This window comes from Capra hircus, chromosome 8, assembly GCF_001704415.2.
Source record: "Capra hircus breed San Clemente chromosome 8, ASM170441v1, whole genome shotgun sequence".
In the NCBI taxonomy this organism is placed as follows: Eukaryota; Metazoa; Chordata; class Mammalia; order Artiodactyla; family Bovidae; genus Capra; species Capra hircus.
The window spans coordinates 111,605,707-111,622,765 of NC_030815.1; the positions used below are offsets into that span (position 1 = coordinate 111,605,707).

The 17,059-nt window shown below is 55.2% G+C and overlaps 1 protein-coding gene across 8 annotated transcripts in view; it reads left to right on the forward strand.

The window, feature by feature from the left end:
- The window catches only part of MYT1L (myelin transcription factor 1 like), a 167,481-nt gene that overhangs the window by 9,046 nt on the left and 141,376 nt on the right, over positions 1-17,059 (forward strand). The gene's annotated exons all lie outside the window — the stretch shown is intronic.

Below are 17,059 nucleotides of genomic sequence, written 5' to 3' on the forward strand. Positions count from 1 at the left end.
TGTGTACACTTTGAAGGCGTGTTTCTACACAGAAGCTTATTGGTGTTGGAGGAGGCGGGAGGACAGACAAGGCTCCTGGGGTTGGGGGAGGAATTTCTTCCCACATCGTGGCCTGGGGATACCTAAGGATCCTGCCCCCCTTGAAATTCACCGTCCGTGTTTGTATCCACCGAGTGTTCGTGGAGAGCCCGCAGAGGCCCAATGCAGGACAGACATCCCGCAAGGCCAGCAGAGGGGACCCGGGGCAGATCCGTGGGAAAGGAGTGGGCAGAGGGACACTCGGGGGAGAGGAGAGGCGTCCCGGGGATCAGACAGCCCTTCCACCCGGGAGCCTGGCGGAGACGGAATCTCCACCAGCAGCGATGCCGGGAAAAAGGCAACAGGTCTCCTTCCCGGCGTGTGCAGAGCCTGCCAGGACACTGGGGACAGTTGGTTGCTGGGAATGCGTCGTCTGTCCTCCTGAGAGAAAGTGTGGAACTGTGACGGGCAGAGAACCCATCTGTGCACGGTGGGTCACTGGTCTCGTTGTGCTCGTGGGGTGTCATGAGCAGGAGGGCGCTCTGCCTGCGATCTCTGAATCCTGCCCACTCACGCAGATCAGCCTCTCCGCCCCCCACCCCTTGCCTTGTGGCTCCGTGGGGACCCCTCCTCCCCAGGCCTCGCCGAGCTCTGCTGCCTCAGCACTTCAAGGGGAGGCGGTCTGTCTGCTCGAAGCCTCCCTGGAAGCCACGTCTGCACGGTGATGGATGGGGCTAATCCCCTGTCATTTCATGGGAGATTTACATGCATAAGTCTCATTAGTGCTAATGGGAGTTTCTTGCATAAATCTTGCATGCAGAAGGTGAGGGAAAAAACGGTTTTCTGCTGTATCAGTTTCCTTGCTCAAGGCTTCTCCCTGTAGTCTGGGGCTGGCTTGGATGTCTTACCAAGTGCCTTGCACAGAAGCTGCGGGTGCTCTTCATTTACATGGAAATGGACCCTAAAGGGGGTTCTGAACTCACAGGTTTAAACACCTCCCCCTTGCGCCATCATCCTCCCAAGTACAGATACCCAATTAGTGCCATTGAGCCAACAAATTTCCGTGTGTCAGTGGTACCTGCTGTGAATGTCATTCTGCTCCGTGATAACAGGGCTGGCGTCCCAAAATAGAGGTGGGGGAGGGAGAGGGACACCGAGTCCTTGTTGTGAACTGAGTTATTTTTAAAGAGACTGTGGATCTCAGTCCTGTTTAAAGAGCCAGCCCATCCCTCCAGCCAGGCTTGGGTTTGGAGGGAGGGAGACTAGACTGGTCCCTGTCGCTCAGTCACCGTCCTTGCCTTCAGGTCTGTTAAATCCTGAGTCCCTTTACAAAATGAAGGCAAGAGGACATCTGAACTGACAGACACAGGCTTGATTCCACCCTGTGTCTGGGAGGGAGACTGGCACTTTTCAAAGCCTGTTGGGTGTTTTCTGTTACCATCTTGATCACGTGCTGGTTCCCATCATATTCACAGCCAGCTGCGCATCCTGTTGTGTGAGGTGGGAGATTCCTGGGGGGAGTTTTAACATTATGTAGCTCTCTTTATTTGTATTTAAACACTTGCATATGTAGCTGCTGACAAAAATTAACTTCAGGTCCATCTAATTCTGATGGTGAGTCGCAAGTATGGTGGCTTTAAATTACAAAGAAACTTTTTCTTTATAACTTTAATTGTGCACGATTTACACACAGATATTAACAGCAAACGTTGTCTTACTGTTTTCTTATCTGTTCATCATATGTAAATGTGTAACACATTAAGGCACAAAAGCAACACGTATGTGGGTGAGACAGACAGATTGAAAGAAGATTGGCTCAGTGGTAAAGAGCCCACCTGCAAGGCAGGCCACGTGGGCTTGGTCCCTGGGTCAGGAAGACGCCCTGGAGGAGAAACCGGAAGCCCACTCCAGTGCGCTTGCCTGGGAGACCCCATGGACAGAGGGGCCTGGCGGGCCGCAGTGTTCCTGCCTGGGAGACCCCATGGACAGAGGGGCCTGGCCGGCCGCAGTGTTCCTGCCTGGGAGACCCCATGGACAGAGGGGCCTGGCGGGCCGCAGTGTTCCTGCCTGGGAGACCCCATGGACAGAGGGGCCTGGCGGGCCGCAGCGCACGGGGTCACAACTAAACAGCAACAACAGGAAAGAGAGATAACAAAGTAATAAGTTTAAAGCCTTCATCCAGGAAACCAATACTTCAGGTAGTTAGGCTAATAGCGCAGGAAAAGTACCTGGCTGGGCTTTTTCTTCATTCACTCATTTTCTAGGGAAAAAATTTCTGTTTAATGGAATCCCTCTCTGTGAACCAAAATGGTAAAAATCGTGTCTTCCTGCCTAGTCCCATGCCCCTATTCCCATGTGTCCGATCAAATTACCCTTCAGTCAAACTGTGACCTCATCTTCTCTGGAGATTACTTGTAAATTGATGTTCATTTGTACCAATGTGTGGATAACTAGATACCTTTTGTGTGTCCACAGCTATTTATTCACTTATCTAACATTTATTACTGAGCACCCCTGAAGGGATGGGCACCCCAAGATGCCAAGGACCCCATGGAGAGCAGAGCAAACCCCTGTGCTCACTGAGCTCGATTTTACGGAAGACAGGTGCAAAGGAGAGAGAGGCAGGGCAGGAAAGGAGGCCACCTGCGGTGGGGGTCTCCTGACAGGAGGGCGCGGGGCTCCGCTGCAGACAGAGAGCAGCCGTGAGGGACCAGAAGCGGCCCGGCAGGCGCAGCTGCAAGGCGGGGGGCAGGTAGGGTGCAGAACCAGGGGGCGGGGCCACTGTATGGAGCCGTTTCTGTCTCACTGATGAGGTGTTCACTTCAGCTCAGTCACTCAGTCGTGTCCAACTCTTTGTGACCCCATGGACTGCAGCACGCCAGGCCTCCCTGTCCATCACCATCTCCCAGAGTCCACCCAAACCCATGTCCATCAAGTCAGTGATGCCATCCAACCGTCTCATCCTCTGTCGTCCCCTTCTCCTCCTGCCCCCAATCTTTCCTAGCATCAGGGTCTTTTCTGATGAGTCAGTCCTTCGCATGAGGTGGCCAAAGTATTGGGAGTTTCAGCTTCAGCATCAGTCCTCCCAATGAACTCCCAGGACTGATCTCCTTTAGGATGGACTGGTTGGATCCCCTTGCAGTCCAAGGGACTCTCAAGAGTCTTCTATAGCACCACAGTTCAAAAGCATCAATTCTTCAGCGCTTAGCTTTATTACGGTCCAACTCTCACAGTCATACATGATGAGGCAAGGCCAGGCCATTCCTGGGCTGGAGGGGAGGAGGATCCGCGTGTAGGGAGGGTCAGGGGTGATGGAGAAGGAGAGATGGAGAGCTTGAGTCACCAGCAGGGTGTCCGTGATGTCAGGTCACCTGAGACGGGGCTGGAGGGTGCAGGGAGGTGGAGGGCAGGCTGCCAGGCAAGGGGCTGCAGGGGGCGGAGCCTGGTGGTGGGAAGCACCCAGGACGCCCAGTTGCCTGGCTTTGAGCTCCAGAGGCTGCCGTTGGGCTGATTTCCAGAATGAGGCAGGAGGGGGACAGTGGCCGGTCTGTGAGGCTTAGAGGCTGAGGGAGGGTCACCCGAGAACCTGGAGGGCGGTGCCGACCTCGGGGCCGCTGGCAGGTGAGATCGGAAGGGCAGAGCGGACGGGGGCCTGAGAAGCCCGCGTCCCCCAACGGTGATCACGGGTGAGGAAAGTGCAAGCGGTCTCACCGAACGACCGCGGCGATCTCGCACCAACTCTCTCTCATGCGCTAGAGCTGAGCTCCTAAGAAGGCACAGGGCCGTGTGACTAAGCGTGCGATGTGCAACCTTGGGACTCTGGGCACTGAGTCAGCTGACGGCTCAGGAAAGTGTCACGGGAGTCACACCGCTCATTCACCTCATCTGTCCTTCACGTGTCCTTCAGAGCCTACACCTGTCCTTCAGAGGCGGTGCAACTGCCTTGAAGACAAAGTCCACAGTTCAAGTTAACATAAGCAAAAGTAAAGAGTCGTGTCTGACTCTTCACAACTAACTCCATGGACTCTACAGTCCACAGAAGTCTCCAGGCCAGAATACTGGAGCGGGTAGACGTTCCCTTCTCCAGGTGGTCTTCCCAACCCAGGGACTGAACCCAGGTCTCCCACATGGCAGGTGGGTTCTTTACCACTGGGCCACCTCGGACACCCTGGATGTTTGGTAACAGAGCGCAGCTACATGAAACGGGTTCCTTGCAAGAACTTAAATGCAGTCCTTGCACCCTGAAATCTCAGCGGAAGGCAAGAACTTTCCTTCTGTCGAGACCATCAGGTTCTAAGCGACCACATACGAGGGCTTCAGTGGGAGCACTGTTGTTGAGAAAGATGTTGGCTGGACCAGCGGCTAACGAGTCCCTGACACCACCTGCTTTGGCTGCGGGACGCAGGTCCCTGGAACCCTGCCCTCCTCCAACAGCCCGCCAGCCTGCCACAGGGACGCACCCCTCCGGGAAGCAGGGGAGCAGGTCCACGGCAACACACTATGTGCTCCTGCTGTGGGGGTGCAGTGTCCCGCCCCCAACCCCCTTCCCCAGACCGAGAAGACACACGTATGCCCGAGGAAGCCAGGGGGCAAAGGCGTTGTCTTCACCAGCAGCCACCAGCCACACACCAGGAAATCCACGCATGTCTCAAGTCCTGCCTTTACTCAAAGCTTTAACTGAATTAAAAAGAACGAGTTACCAGCAACAAAACTAAGAACACAACAGTGGTGTGTTTTCACGTTCACTTACCATGTGAGATTTTTGTAGATTGAGCCCCAGGTCCTTTGGATTTTTAGATAAGTGCATTTTTACAAGCAAACATATCCTTCCAGAGAAGGTGAAACCATCAAAACTGTGTTCTTCATGATGACTTACCCTGTTTTCCCTTTTGTCTCATTTGTCCCCAGCTCTTCCTGTTTCACAGCACATTTGTTACTGTGGATATGTTGTTGGCATTAGTGACTGAACAAATGCAATAAAAAAATTAGCCAATCATTGAGTGGTTTTGACCTGAAATTGATAGAATAATAAGTGAAATAGAAGATATTTACATCTAATAGGAAAAAATTTTACTTCAGAGTTGCAAATAACTACCCCATCCCATGATCTGCCCCTCACGAATGACTTACTCTTTAGAAATTGACAGAAAATAAAGCATCAGTATTTTTCTCAAATAACTATCACAATTTTTATAAGCTGTTTGAGAAGAGGTTAATTGATTAAAAGGCCATGCATGTTTCAAGTTCCTTCCAGAACTTGAAAATGTGAATAAAAAATTCATTTGCAATCGATTTTCTGACCTGGATGCACACAGCTGCACATTATAAGTGCCTGGCTCACTTCTGGGCAGGACGATGTCCCAGACTGTCAGCCGCTTCCCTGGGCCCTCTGACTGCAGAGGCTGTGTGGAATCGAGTGGGGAAGGGTCCTCTGCAGGCTCCTCTCCTGGCCCCTCCCCTCCAATTGCCCCAGCCCCTGTGCCCAGGGGACATTTGTTCACAAGGACTTGCTGGATGGACCAGGTGTGTGTAGGTGTGGGTGTCAGATGCACACGGACTTTCGCTCCTTCCGCAGGAGTCCAGCAGAGGCGGGTGAAGTGCTAAGGGAGAAGGTCACCCTGCAGGTGGGCCCTGGTCCCCAAACGCAGAGCCTGGTGAGGCCAAACCAACCCGGAAATCTGGGCAAACACGGGGAGCCCGAAACACTGCCACTGCCTGGAGTGACCAGCTCGTCCTGCAGAGGTTCACGCACACCCTCACACTCACACTTTGCCTCACACGCTTGCACACACTCGCACACTCACACACACGTTGGGTCCAAAGTCCCGACTATTCCTCCGCGACAACCAAGCTCATCCTAAGTGAACCATGTTTGCCCCATCCGCAGGATCAACTTTGAATCATCCTTCAGAGGCTAAACTTCCAGTTTCGCAACAGTAGTAAGTCAATCCACTGACCGACTAGCGTATGGAACCAGCAGTTTGTCCATAAACAAGTAAAGGTCATACGCGGATTTTCCTCAGATGTCCCTATGATGCTGGGAGGACTGAATGCCACGGTATTTGAGAGACTCGTGAACACAGAGTCCCCAGTGGTACTAAGAGCGGGACAAGCACTCAGTGAAACGCTGTCCTCTCGACAAGCGTTCCCTGGCCGCCAGCCAGGCAGGCCGGGACCGTGAGGATGGACGCCACACAGAGCGGAAGGTCCTGTAGTGGCCGCGCGTGGCGGGCGGCGGGCGGCTCAGCGCAGGATGCTTGGCGGCGATACAGGAAGCCTGGCTGTCCCCGCCCTCTCTTTCCTGACCCCGCCTTATTCCCGGGGGGGGGCTGCCCGAGCCTCACTACCCCCACCTTTGTGCTGGGTCCATTCTCCTCTGCTGGATCCCCCAGGACTAAGACAGGGTCAGGGAAGGGAGGGCAGGGACAGTGAAGGGTCCCGGAGAGCTGGCGGGTCCTTCAAAGCAGGTGGATCCGAGCAGGAGCTGGGCCTCCTCACGAATGACCCTGCAGGCATGTCGGAGCTTGGACGCCATTGTGAAGGTTGCCGGGGCGTACACGTGGCCGGCCTGTGACTGAGGCCGCGGCAGACGAAGCAAAGAAGGGGAGATGTAGCCGGTGGCAGGACCAACAGCGAGACTCTCACGGGAGCACAGATGGGTGAATACGGCCCCTGACCGCACGGCAGGCGGAGCCCGGCCACGTGAGAGGCCCCTGGGAACCCGGGAGGGCAGGGAGGGATCTGGGGAGGATGGCAGGCATCCAGGTCCTGGGAAGAAGGCTGGCCGGCCACTCGTGCGCGTGGGAGTCTCCACTCGGCCAAGACCACTCTTCAAGTCGCGCCCTTGACGTGAGAGGTGTTTGGGAGGCAGAGCTGTGCAGACTGGTTGATATGCGGACTCGACGGGAAGGGAGGAATGGACGGTGACCCTGTTTCCGACGTGAACAGGTGTGCGGACAGAATCGGCTCCCTGGGTGCAGAAGGCGTTGGGGAGAAAGGGCAGGGTGGGAGCCGGGGGCTCCAGGCCGACCCAGGAAGCCTTGAGTCCGACATCACGTTCGGGGTATGTCCTGTGTCTGGGCGTCTGAATCCTGTTGATAATGACATTCTTTTTTGAGCGAATTTCCGCTCAGTGTTTGTCGGATTTTAGAAATGGCTGTAAGAGAACGTAGCAAGTTTTAACCCTTTATCTTGTTTTGAAGATGAGAGGAGCTGAACAGCTCGCCCGCAGGCTCTTAGAGTCCTGACCAGCCCTCCCAGCACCCACCTGTGAGCGCTCCCTGCTCGGGTCCTAAAGGAGCCGGTGCGGTTATCTGTCAGGACTGAGCCCTCCTTACCGTGATGTGACTGTGAACAGAAGTTCGAATGGGACACTGAGTCAGGGAGGGGGTCCTCGCTGGGCCCCGCCTCGCGGCGTCCAGAGTGCACACACACACCCCCCCCCAACCAGGGCTTGGCGAGCTGTTCAAGTCTCCGCGTCTTCCAGAATGTCTGGATGCCAGGCAGAGCAGCCAGGACAGAGAGGCGTCTTTACCCCGAGACCCCCAGTCCCTGTCATTTGTTAGAACATGAAAGTGAAAGTTAGTCGCTCAGTTGTCTGACCCTTTGTGACCCTGTGGACTGGCCCACCAGGCTCCTCTGTCCTTGGGATTCTCCAGGCAAGCATACTGGACTGGATTGCTGTTCCCTCTTCCAGGGGATCTTCCTGACCCAGGGATTGAACCCAAGTCTCCTGTGCCTCCTGCATGACAGGAGATTCTTACCCACTGAGCCAGCAGGGAAGTCAGGAAATACTCGACACGTAACCGAAATAGTGAAGATAGCTGCATCCTCACCACATGAGACCCTGGAGGCCAGTGCTTTCATCAGAGTTTAATGTAGATTTTACAAATCTGATTTAACTTTGAAAAGTGAAGACATTTGAGCCAGGTGCCCATCAGCACTGAACTGTATGGTCACTCTGCGTAGCAGTCAAAACAGAGACATAGCTTAAGGCCGCTGAAATGTGTAACTAAAGCGATGCACACAGACTGCTTCGTAGCTAAAGCGATGCACACAGATCTGTTGGCTCAGACTGCTTCGTCGTTTCCCATTCCCTTTCACTGTACCTTCAGGGGCCTTATTACACAGTCGTGGTCTTTCGCCTCGATATACTTTTGAAGAAGTCAACATCTGTAACTCCTGCGTAATTTCTAAGGATACACATTCAGCTTACAAATACCTTTCTAACAAAGCTAAGAAGAAAATATCTTAAACTGATTAATATCTGTTTAAAGTTTAGTTAGGCCAATTGCTGTCTCTTACTCCTTGACATGAATCTCTAGCATTGAGAACAACAGCTGGCAGACAGTAGGCCTGCAGTTTGTATTTACAGGGTGAAGATATAGGAATGAGTGAGTGAGCACATAATAGGTGAGGATCAGAGGTTAGAGGCAAAATATGGATCTGGGTATTCTAAGACATTCTGAATCGCGCACTGTAACTGCACCCCGCCGGAAGGCGGTCTGTGCTTGGTACCCTGCCTCAGGAGGAAGACGTAACCTTAAAAATTATGAAATGTGCAAATGAGCATGGATAACTGTTAGGTGAGCAGTTGGTAAGTGTGGGGTGGCTTTGTGTATTTACTTTTGTGTCGTCTTACACCTAGAAATGGGGATTTGGTCAGGATATGTTGACACACAAACATTGTCAGATGCCAATAATTTTCTAAATTATGTGCAATTCTTCAGTTGGCAGTTTTGAAGATAATTTATCAGACCTATTTTTAATGAAATACAACCTAGATTATCTCATGCACAGGAAGGTAATTCTAACACATCGTAGCAGGCACGGTGAGCCTGTGAAGTGAAGCTGTAACACACTCGCGTGGGTGTGCCTGCATGCACAGCCGTGATGTGCGCGTGGTCGTATGTGTGCCAGCCCTGCACTCACGTAGCTTACCGCCACTTTAGTCTAAAGTGAAAACGACTGCCTTGGATGATTACACATCATTACAAAAATCACCTTTCGCCTTCTGATACATTTAGAACAGGGTCCTTCACTCTGACCTGTTGAATACCTAGAAGCTTTCTCAAAAATTCTAAAATGTTAGAGCTGAAAAAGACTTTCAGAAAAACTTCCATTTTACAGATAAGGAAATTGAGGTTCAAAGGCTCTTGCTCAAAAAAAAATCCATCTGATCGCTCTGCTCTCAGGAGGGGTCCCTGACTGCGGACTGCTCTAGACTGACCACTAGTCGTCTCAGGGCTGCATGCGAGCCCTTCCAGGACCCTTGGGCCACCGACACGGCTTCTCATCCCGGCCGCGCCATCCCGCAGTGACCGCAGCGTCTCTCCCGGCCATCCACACCGCGAACGGGAGCTCGGCTGGCCAGTCGGGACCCTTGCCTGGCTTGGCCACGTTGAGCCAGCCTCTGAAGGTTGTTGCTCGTGATCATATGGTATCTCTCCTGTACATCACTCTCTTAATTTGCCTCCCTGATGTACGAACATGGTCAGCTCATATGCGACCACCGCTTTCTGTCCTGTGATGCTAGCAGTGCCGTTGAATAAGCTGACGTAGTTCGCGGAAGCCTGCTTAGCAGGCCCTCTTCTCAGCGTGTTCGGCCAGCTGTCAGGGAGCTTCTGTCCTTCCCAACCAGGTTTCTGGCTGCTCCCTGGTGACGCTGAGGCGAGCTTGCCTGTGTGTGGATTTCCTGCACGACCCCTCCCTCCGGGGCCCCTGTTTCCTTTGCTCGTGGCTTGACCCTTCCTGCTCAGTGAAAACCACTCACCCTTCGAGAGCACACCCACGAGGGCTGACTCTGCCCTTCCTCGGGGAGCGGGGGTGCTGGCTTCCTCAGCGGCCACCCCCAGGGCTCGGCCAGCAGCTGCGCAGGCGGGCATGTGCACCTCTCCTCTGGGGGTGGCCGTGTGGGGGGCAGGGGACAGCCAGCGCCTCCCCCTCTGCAGCAGCAGGGCTGACATGGAGGCCACCACGGAACCCAGGGGTCCCCCCACCTCTCAGACTTGGGTCAGGAAGGCTGACCTCCGTGATCGGCAATGGCCAACCGTGGCCCCTGACCCAGTGCCGGAAGATGGACCTCTGAAAGCAGTCCGGCGAGAAACTGCAATTTCAGTGAGGCCAGCGCTTTTGGAGGGCGGTGGGAAATCAGCGCCTGGGGTCGCCCGGGGGCTCACGTGCACCTGCTCCTCCAGCCCTTCCTAATGCTCTCCTCCCAGCCCCTCCGGCCACCCCTCCCCCAGGGCAGGTGGGACGCGAGGTCCGAGATCAGCACGGCCCCCAGAAACCCACCCAACCCTCCTCTGACCTGGTCAGGTGGACAGCAGAGGACACGGACGTGATCTGACTGTCACCCACAGGGCACCTGGAGAAAGGCTGGTTCAGACTGACAAAGGTCACGTGTGGTGGGGACAGGACACTGGAGCTGGCCTGGTTTTGTTCTATCAGCAAAACTGGAAATCAGACGTTAAACCCTAATGCAGAACCCAGCTCGCTGCGGTGCCCAGTGAGGTCTAAGTACGAGGCGCTGGGCACTGCCCCTCTTTTAAAGCCCCAGGTGTGAGAAGACATGCCCCTCGCCCAGCTGCAGGCTTCTCCATCTCTCCCTGAGGCTCTGCCTGTCTTTGTCCTAATCAGGCACGTAATTGATTGGTTTAGATTTGTGTTTTGCTTCTTGTATCTTGCTCGGAATATCAGGTTTGAATATAATTGCCATAGGTCACACTACCTTGTTTAAAAAACCTATCCCATATGCAGGTTTGGGAGCTGGGTGACAGGAATGCTGAATGTAAATGGATGTAAATGGATGCTCCTGCCCCGTGGCGGCCGCAGGTGAGTCAGATGGCTGTCAGTCCTCACAGGCCAGCCCACCGGGAGCCCCCAGAGCTGCCAGCTCTGCCGGCTGCTGCATATTTATACACCCGTTGAAAACAATCCAATGGCTGTTCTCAAGAGATCTCAAAATTCCCCCAGTCTGTTCCCCTTGATGAGAAAAATCACGCTGCTGATCTTCCCAGTTATCTATGCCTCCTTTTATGTAGAAAGCAGACTGGATGTCTCTTACACGTGCTGGGTTTTAAGGTGGTTTCAATTCAATAGATTCCACATGGCACTTTTCGGTGTGAAACACCGTGCTGGGTAAATGTGATGGGGAGCACGTTTCAGGACCCCGCAGTTCAGTAGGCGGCACTGCCGTGGGATTGGAACTCAGACCTCGGGTGGGGGGGGTTCCACGTTCACGTCGGTTTTGGGGTGGACCACCCCAGGACTCTGAGCGGAAGGGACTTCTCAGCTAGACTCTGCTAAGCCTCAACTGAGAGAGCCAGTGAGACCCCCCGTCCCACCTCACCTCATCCTGAGTGTCATCTCATTTCCAGCCATCTTATAGGTGGGGTTTCTGCACAAGATTTTTAAAAGTTTTCCCGTCGTGAAAACAGCAAAGCGCTGAGGATGGTTAAGACTGAGGGGTGGCCGGGGCCAAGGCAGTGCAGCCCAGAGCCCAGAAGGGTGGGGGCTGCAGGAGGGACAGGGGGAGGCCAGAGGGGAGCTTGGGAGTCGCCTCAGAGCTGAGCCCGAAAGACTGCAAAACCTCGCAGCTGACTGGAAATTCCAAGGGGCGTGGAGACAGTCGACGGTGGTTTTCTGCTCAAGGAAAGTGACTGCGAAGGTCAGGATGGTGTAGACAAACCTGGGCGATACGTCTGAGGAGCCCCTGGATTTCTGGGTTGAGGGATGTGGCAGACACTTGGAATTCAGGAGAATGATGACAGGAAAGCAGGCTCGGAGGTAAAACTTTGTGTTGTTTAATTAGAGGTAAAAGTTAAATTCATGCAGTGAAAGAAATTGCCAAGGGTGAGGCGAGAGGCTCAGGAACAGAATCTTGGGAGTGTCTCAATTTGGGGACAGAAAGCACAGCTTGGAAATTAGGCAGTGAGTTGCTTCAGCCGCAGAAAGAAGGGGCCCCCAGGCCAGTAAGAGGACCATGTGTCCGGTGCTGCCTGAGAAAGACTCGGGGTTTGGTGGGCTTGAGAAAACACCTCAGTGAGAGCCGACGGGAGACACAATGTGTTAATGCTGTGTCTGCAGTCAGGATCAAAAATTTCAGAATTATTTGAAATTGGCATTTGTTTTGAGGCAAGTATTTTTAAATCAGTGTAAAATATCTTCTCAGTAGAGAGTCCAAGTTTGCCAGATATAAGGAAAGCGAGTTGGCAAGAAAGCGTTTGCCTTGAATTTTTGTTTTAATTGAGAGACTTTAAAATTAGGTGGTTTCCAAGATTCCTAAGGCAGCCAGTCATGTTTAATCTTATCAGAGCTTCACGTTTCTCTTCAAAGGATGGCCTCACCTCAGGAAACAGATCCGTGTTGGTTTTAACGCCTGTGGCTGAAGGCGCGGGTTGATTGTGAGTCTGGACCGGAGAGTCACAGAACCTCCGAGCAGGAGGAGCGCTCACTGGGAGCTTTCTCGGGCCCCCTGCCGTCCGACTGGGCGCTGCCCCGCTGTCCGAAAAGGAAAAGAAGCCGTGCATCCTCAGGGGCAAGACCCGGCGCTTCGGCACATGGTCACGGCCGCGGGTCTCCTCTGCCCCAGGCCACTGGGCCGCGCGAGCCTTCACACGCGGGCCCGCAGGGGCGGAGACAGGACAGGCTCGGAACACAGCCCGCGGGTGTGGGGAAGCCACAGGCAAGGCCCAGGCCGCCCCGGGCGAGACGCCGGCGAGAACCCGAGGGCCGCTCCGGACACGCGCGCGCGGTCCAGCCTCTCCCAGAGGCTCGCGCCCGCACAGAGCTCGCCCGGGGCCGCAGAGATGCGCGCACACAGCTCGCCCGGGGCCGCAGAGATGCCGCAGGCCCTGTGCCCCTGCGTCCCTGCCAGGCCCCCAGGCCCTTCACCCCCACCGCCTCTGGGCACCTGCGCCCCAGCGCCTTCCCTCCACGCCCTGACCCGGCCCTGACCCTCAGGGATTCACTGCGGGAACCGCAGCCCCTGAGCACTGTCCGGTAGGACTTACTCCTCCTTCGGGTCATGGACAAGGCTGAGACTGACGAGGAGCTGTGGGAAAGAAAGATAAATAAGTGATGCTCCAGGAGGTGCTCTTTGCAGTCACACCCCGCCATTCCGCAGAGACAGCTGGACAGTTTCTGGGGCTTGATCTGAGGGTTAAAGGGCAATCTGAAGTTTGCCTAAAAATGCCCCTCGGCCTGGAAGGTGGAACCAGGGTCACGGGCCTCATGGTTGGATGTGACTGTGACCTTTCACCTTTAGCTCCACCAAAATGAACAGCCCTCAAAGGGGGTCGTCGGTGGTGGCTTTTAAGTAAAAGCCGGGAAGGCAGTGAGGAGGGTCAGGCGGGGTAGAGCCATCTTCCCTGATCCCAGTGATGGAGGGGCGGGGCCGCGGAGGCCTGTGATTGCGCTCAGCAGCTGGGGCAGCCCCGGGCCTAAACAACACGGTCAGTGTCTCGTGGTTTGGAGGACAGGCTCGTACCCAGGACCCAAGCTCAGGCTGGGCTGGTTCCTCCCGAGGCCGCGGGGAGGAGGGGGTGCCCCAGGCCCCTCCCCCAGCCTCTGGGGCTTTGCTGACGACCTTCAGCGCCCTTGACTTGTAGACGCATCGCCAGAGCCCTGAGTAAGGGTCCCAAGACCCTCTCCCTGCTGGCATTGCTGTGCCCACGTTCCCCTTTCTATCAGAACACCAGTGACGCTGGAGCGGGCCCACCCTATCCCGTGTGCCCTCACCCCTACTTGATCTGCAGCGGCTCTGGTTACAGTCAAGGCCACGCTCCCAGGTCTGGGGACTAGGACTTCCACCCACGACCTTTTGAGACCCAACTCAACCCTGTCAGTCAGGCTGAGCGAGACTTCGACAGCCCTTGATGCTGATGGTGGCGATCCCACAGCACCGGAAGCTGTTCCCGAGTGGGTCTGGTGCTGAGCATCTTGGTCATCACCTCACTTAACTTCCCACCACCTAACGGGCAGGATTTGGACCCATGTCAGGAAGAGAACCCGGGACTCGGAGCAGCTGGGTCCACAGACCTCAAGCCTGGGGGCCGCTGATCAAGGCAGAACCCGAGGCTGCTTAACAAAAACCGACTCACTCTCCCCACTCACTCTGGAGAGGATGAGTGAGAAACCCACTGCCTTCTGTGTTGCTGGGAATTAGGCTGAACTCTCATTTCCACCATCCTGGGGATGCGTGCCGGGAGGAGAAGGTGGGGAGTGGGCGGGAGAGCAACGTGGTGTGTGTCGGGTGTGCTCAGGGAAGAGAAGCCACAGGGATTTGGCCACGGCGACTCCACGCTGAGTCCTGGGGCCTCGGAGCCAAACAGCAGCTGCTGGTCTTCCTCCTGGGACACGGACTTGGCTCGGCCCTCTCCTCAAAGGGGCAGGTGTCAGCTGCTGGGGGCCTGTGGACTCTTTATCACCACCCCCTTCAGATCATTTAAGCAGGTAGATGCTGCGTAATTGCCATCGGCATCCTGAAGTCCACACCAAGACAGGAAGGGGCCGCCCTAACTCGAGGTAACCTGGCTGCTCAGTGTGTGAACATCAGAGCTGAGAATGACTTGGGGGATCAGACACTCGGGATGCACAGGACAGCTGGTCCTGTGTGGCTTCAAGCTTTTATATTGTACAAATAAGTCAGTAAATATTAACATAAGCATGGGTCCATCCTACATCATTGTCCAGCAGGCCTGCTTCTCGCTCGACTCTAACGTCATTTTCCTCCTCTTGTCTTTATACTCAACCTGCACGTAAGTCCCTCCACCCACCCCCGGAGGCCACCTGGCCATCAGCACCTGCCGCATCTGTCCTGCAAGCTCCCGGGTGCCCTTGACTTCTGCAGAACCCTGTGCCCCGGGGGAGCAGGCTGGCCCAGAGTGTGTGGCGAGCGTCCTTGTACTCAGTCCCCACCCGGCTTGGGTTGGGCTTGAGAGGCAGGAGGGGGAGTCCCCTGGTCCATCCGAGGTTCCCAGGGGACCTCCCCAAGGGCCCTGCCCGCCCCCGCCCCTCACTCTCCCTCCCCAGCCCTCTCCCCGCTCAATCCCGCCCTCCCAGGGATTGACCATCTATCCCGCCAGGGTCCCCTGAGCAGTGTTGCTGGCTGGCTCTGTCCTTGCCATCCCCAGCACTCGACAGACGCCTGATGGGACACGCTCCCCACACCTCGTTTCTGGAGGATCTAGTCACTTAATTCTCACCAGGCTCCAGCTGAACCACAGTGCGTGCGAGCGCTTCTTTCTCAGCTGGTCCCATGGAAGGATGTGGGGCGCGTCCATGTCACCAGCCTTGTGGCCATTTTGAGATTCCTCCTCTCGTCCGGCCTGGCCGGACGGCAGTGACCACACTGATGCTGGGGTCCCCACGGGGCTGCTCCGACCTTGCCTGGAGGAGCTTCCTCGGCAGAAGGGGCTGAAGACGCTCCTTCAAAGGGCTGTCAGAAGCAGGGGCACCGCACGTCCTCGGTGCGCTGTTTCCTGTAAATGTCCAAAATGTGAAAGGAGGGTCCTGCACCACCTCAAACACACGAGGAAGCAAGCTGTTACGCTCCCAAGTGGCAATGCGCTTTTTGTCAGAAATAAACGGCACAAAGGAGAAGACGTGAGTGAGATGAGAGGATGTGTGATGTGAGTTCTGGGGTAAAAAGGGTCACGAGACGCCGGGGGTGCTCAGTGAGGACCCCTGAGCCCGCCTAGCAGTGGGGCTGCCCTTGCTTCACCCAGAGGGGGACAGGGACTGCGTCTGAGGAGAGAGATGGTCCTCTTGTGAAGACAAACAATCACCAAAATAAATGCAAACGTGTAACCGAGGCAGAAGCCAGTTTGGGCATGTAAAATAGGACTCTTGAAATTTTAAAATGCAGTTGAAGAACTGAAAGATATATTTGGAAAAACTTTCTGAAAGATGGAGAAGAAAGATAAAGAATGAAAAGAAAAAGAAAAAGCCAAGCACAATAAGATCTGCTTATCAGCAGGACGCCTGAGTGCTACGTGCTAAGTCGCTTCAGTCCTGTCCGTTTCTTTGTGACCCCACGGACTGTAGCCCTCCAGGCTCCTCTGTCGGTGGGATTCTCCAGGCAAGAACACTGGAGGGGGTTGCCAGGCCCTCCTCCAGGGGACCTTCCCGACCCGGGGGTCGAACCTGGGCCTTCTGCTTGCGGGTGAATTCTTTACCGCTGGGCTACTGGGAAAGCCCTGTCAGGACGATACTTGTGACAATTCAAATGCACTCAGCAGACATTCACAACACACGCACACACAGTAAAGACGATAAAGAAGTCAAAAAGGAAGAAAGAAGCACTTTCTCAGCAACCAGCAGGCTTCATGTCGTGTGTGCACCGAGCGCTGAGCAGCGGGAGCGGAGAACGGGGTCCTCAGTGACCCTCGTGCCCGGAGCGAGGGCGAGGGCGAGGGCGAGGGCGAGGGCGAGGCCAGAAGGCCCGCACTGCTGGCAACGAGGTGGAGCAGAAACCCAGGGAGGGGCCCTCGCCCCGCCCTGGTGCCCGAGGGTGAGGGGCAGGCGAGGCCTTGAGAGCCCCCTGGGAGCTGCGTCTCCTCCTTGAGCACACTCAGTGCAGACACGTGTGATGCATGATTTTCAAAAGCAATAATAATAATAATAATCCCTCTGAGACTCTGATTTCCTAAATAAATGTCCCAGAGGGCATGTCTGCCCCTGACTTTTACACTTGATCTTAGGGAGAAGACCAAAAAGGGATGCCATTGACTTTTAATGTTAAAGAAAAAAAAAAAAAGCTTGGCTTCTGCGAAAAGGGAATCGGTTTGGTTCTGAATCCTGGCGGCACCCGGGCAAGACGCCTGACCTAGCCGTGGCCGCAGGAGTGGGTGCGGGTGGAACTCGGCCTGTCCCTGGGAGGGAGCCTCTGTTTTCCTGCAGCAGAGCCTCGGGTCTGGCCGCAGGGAGCCTCCTCCTAGTTCAATGACGTCAGTGTGTGCCCTCCAGGGGCTCCGTGGCCTTGACACCTCTGCTCTCCCACGTCCTCTGAAGCACGACTCTGGTTTCCAGAGCACATGCC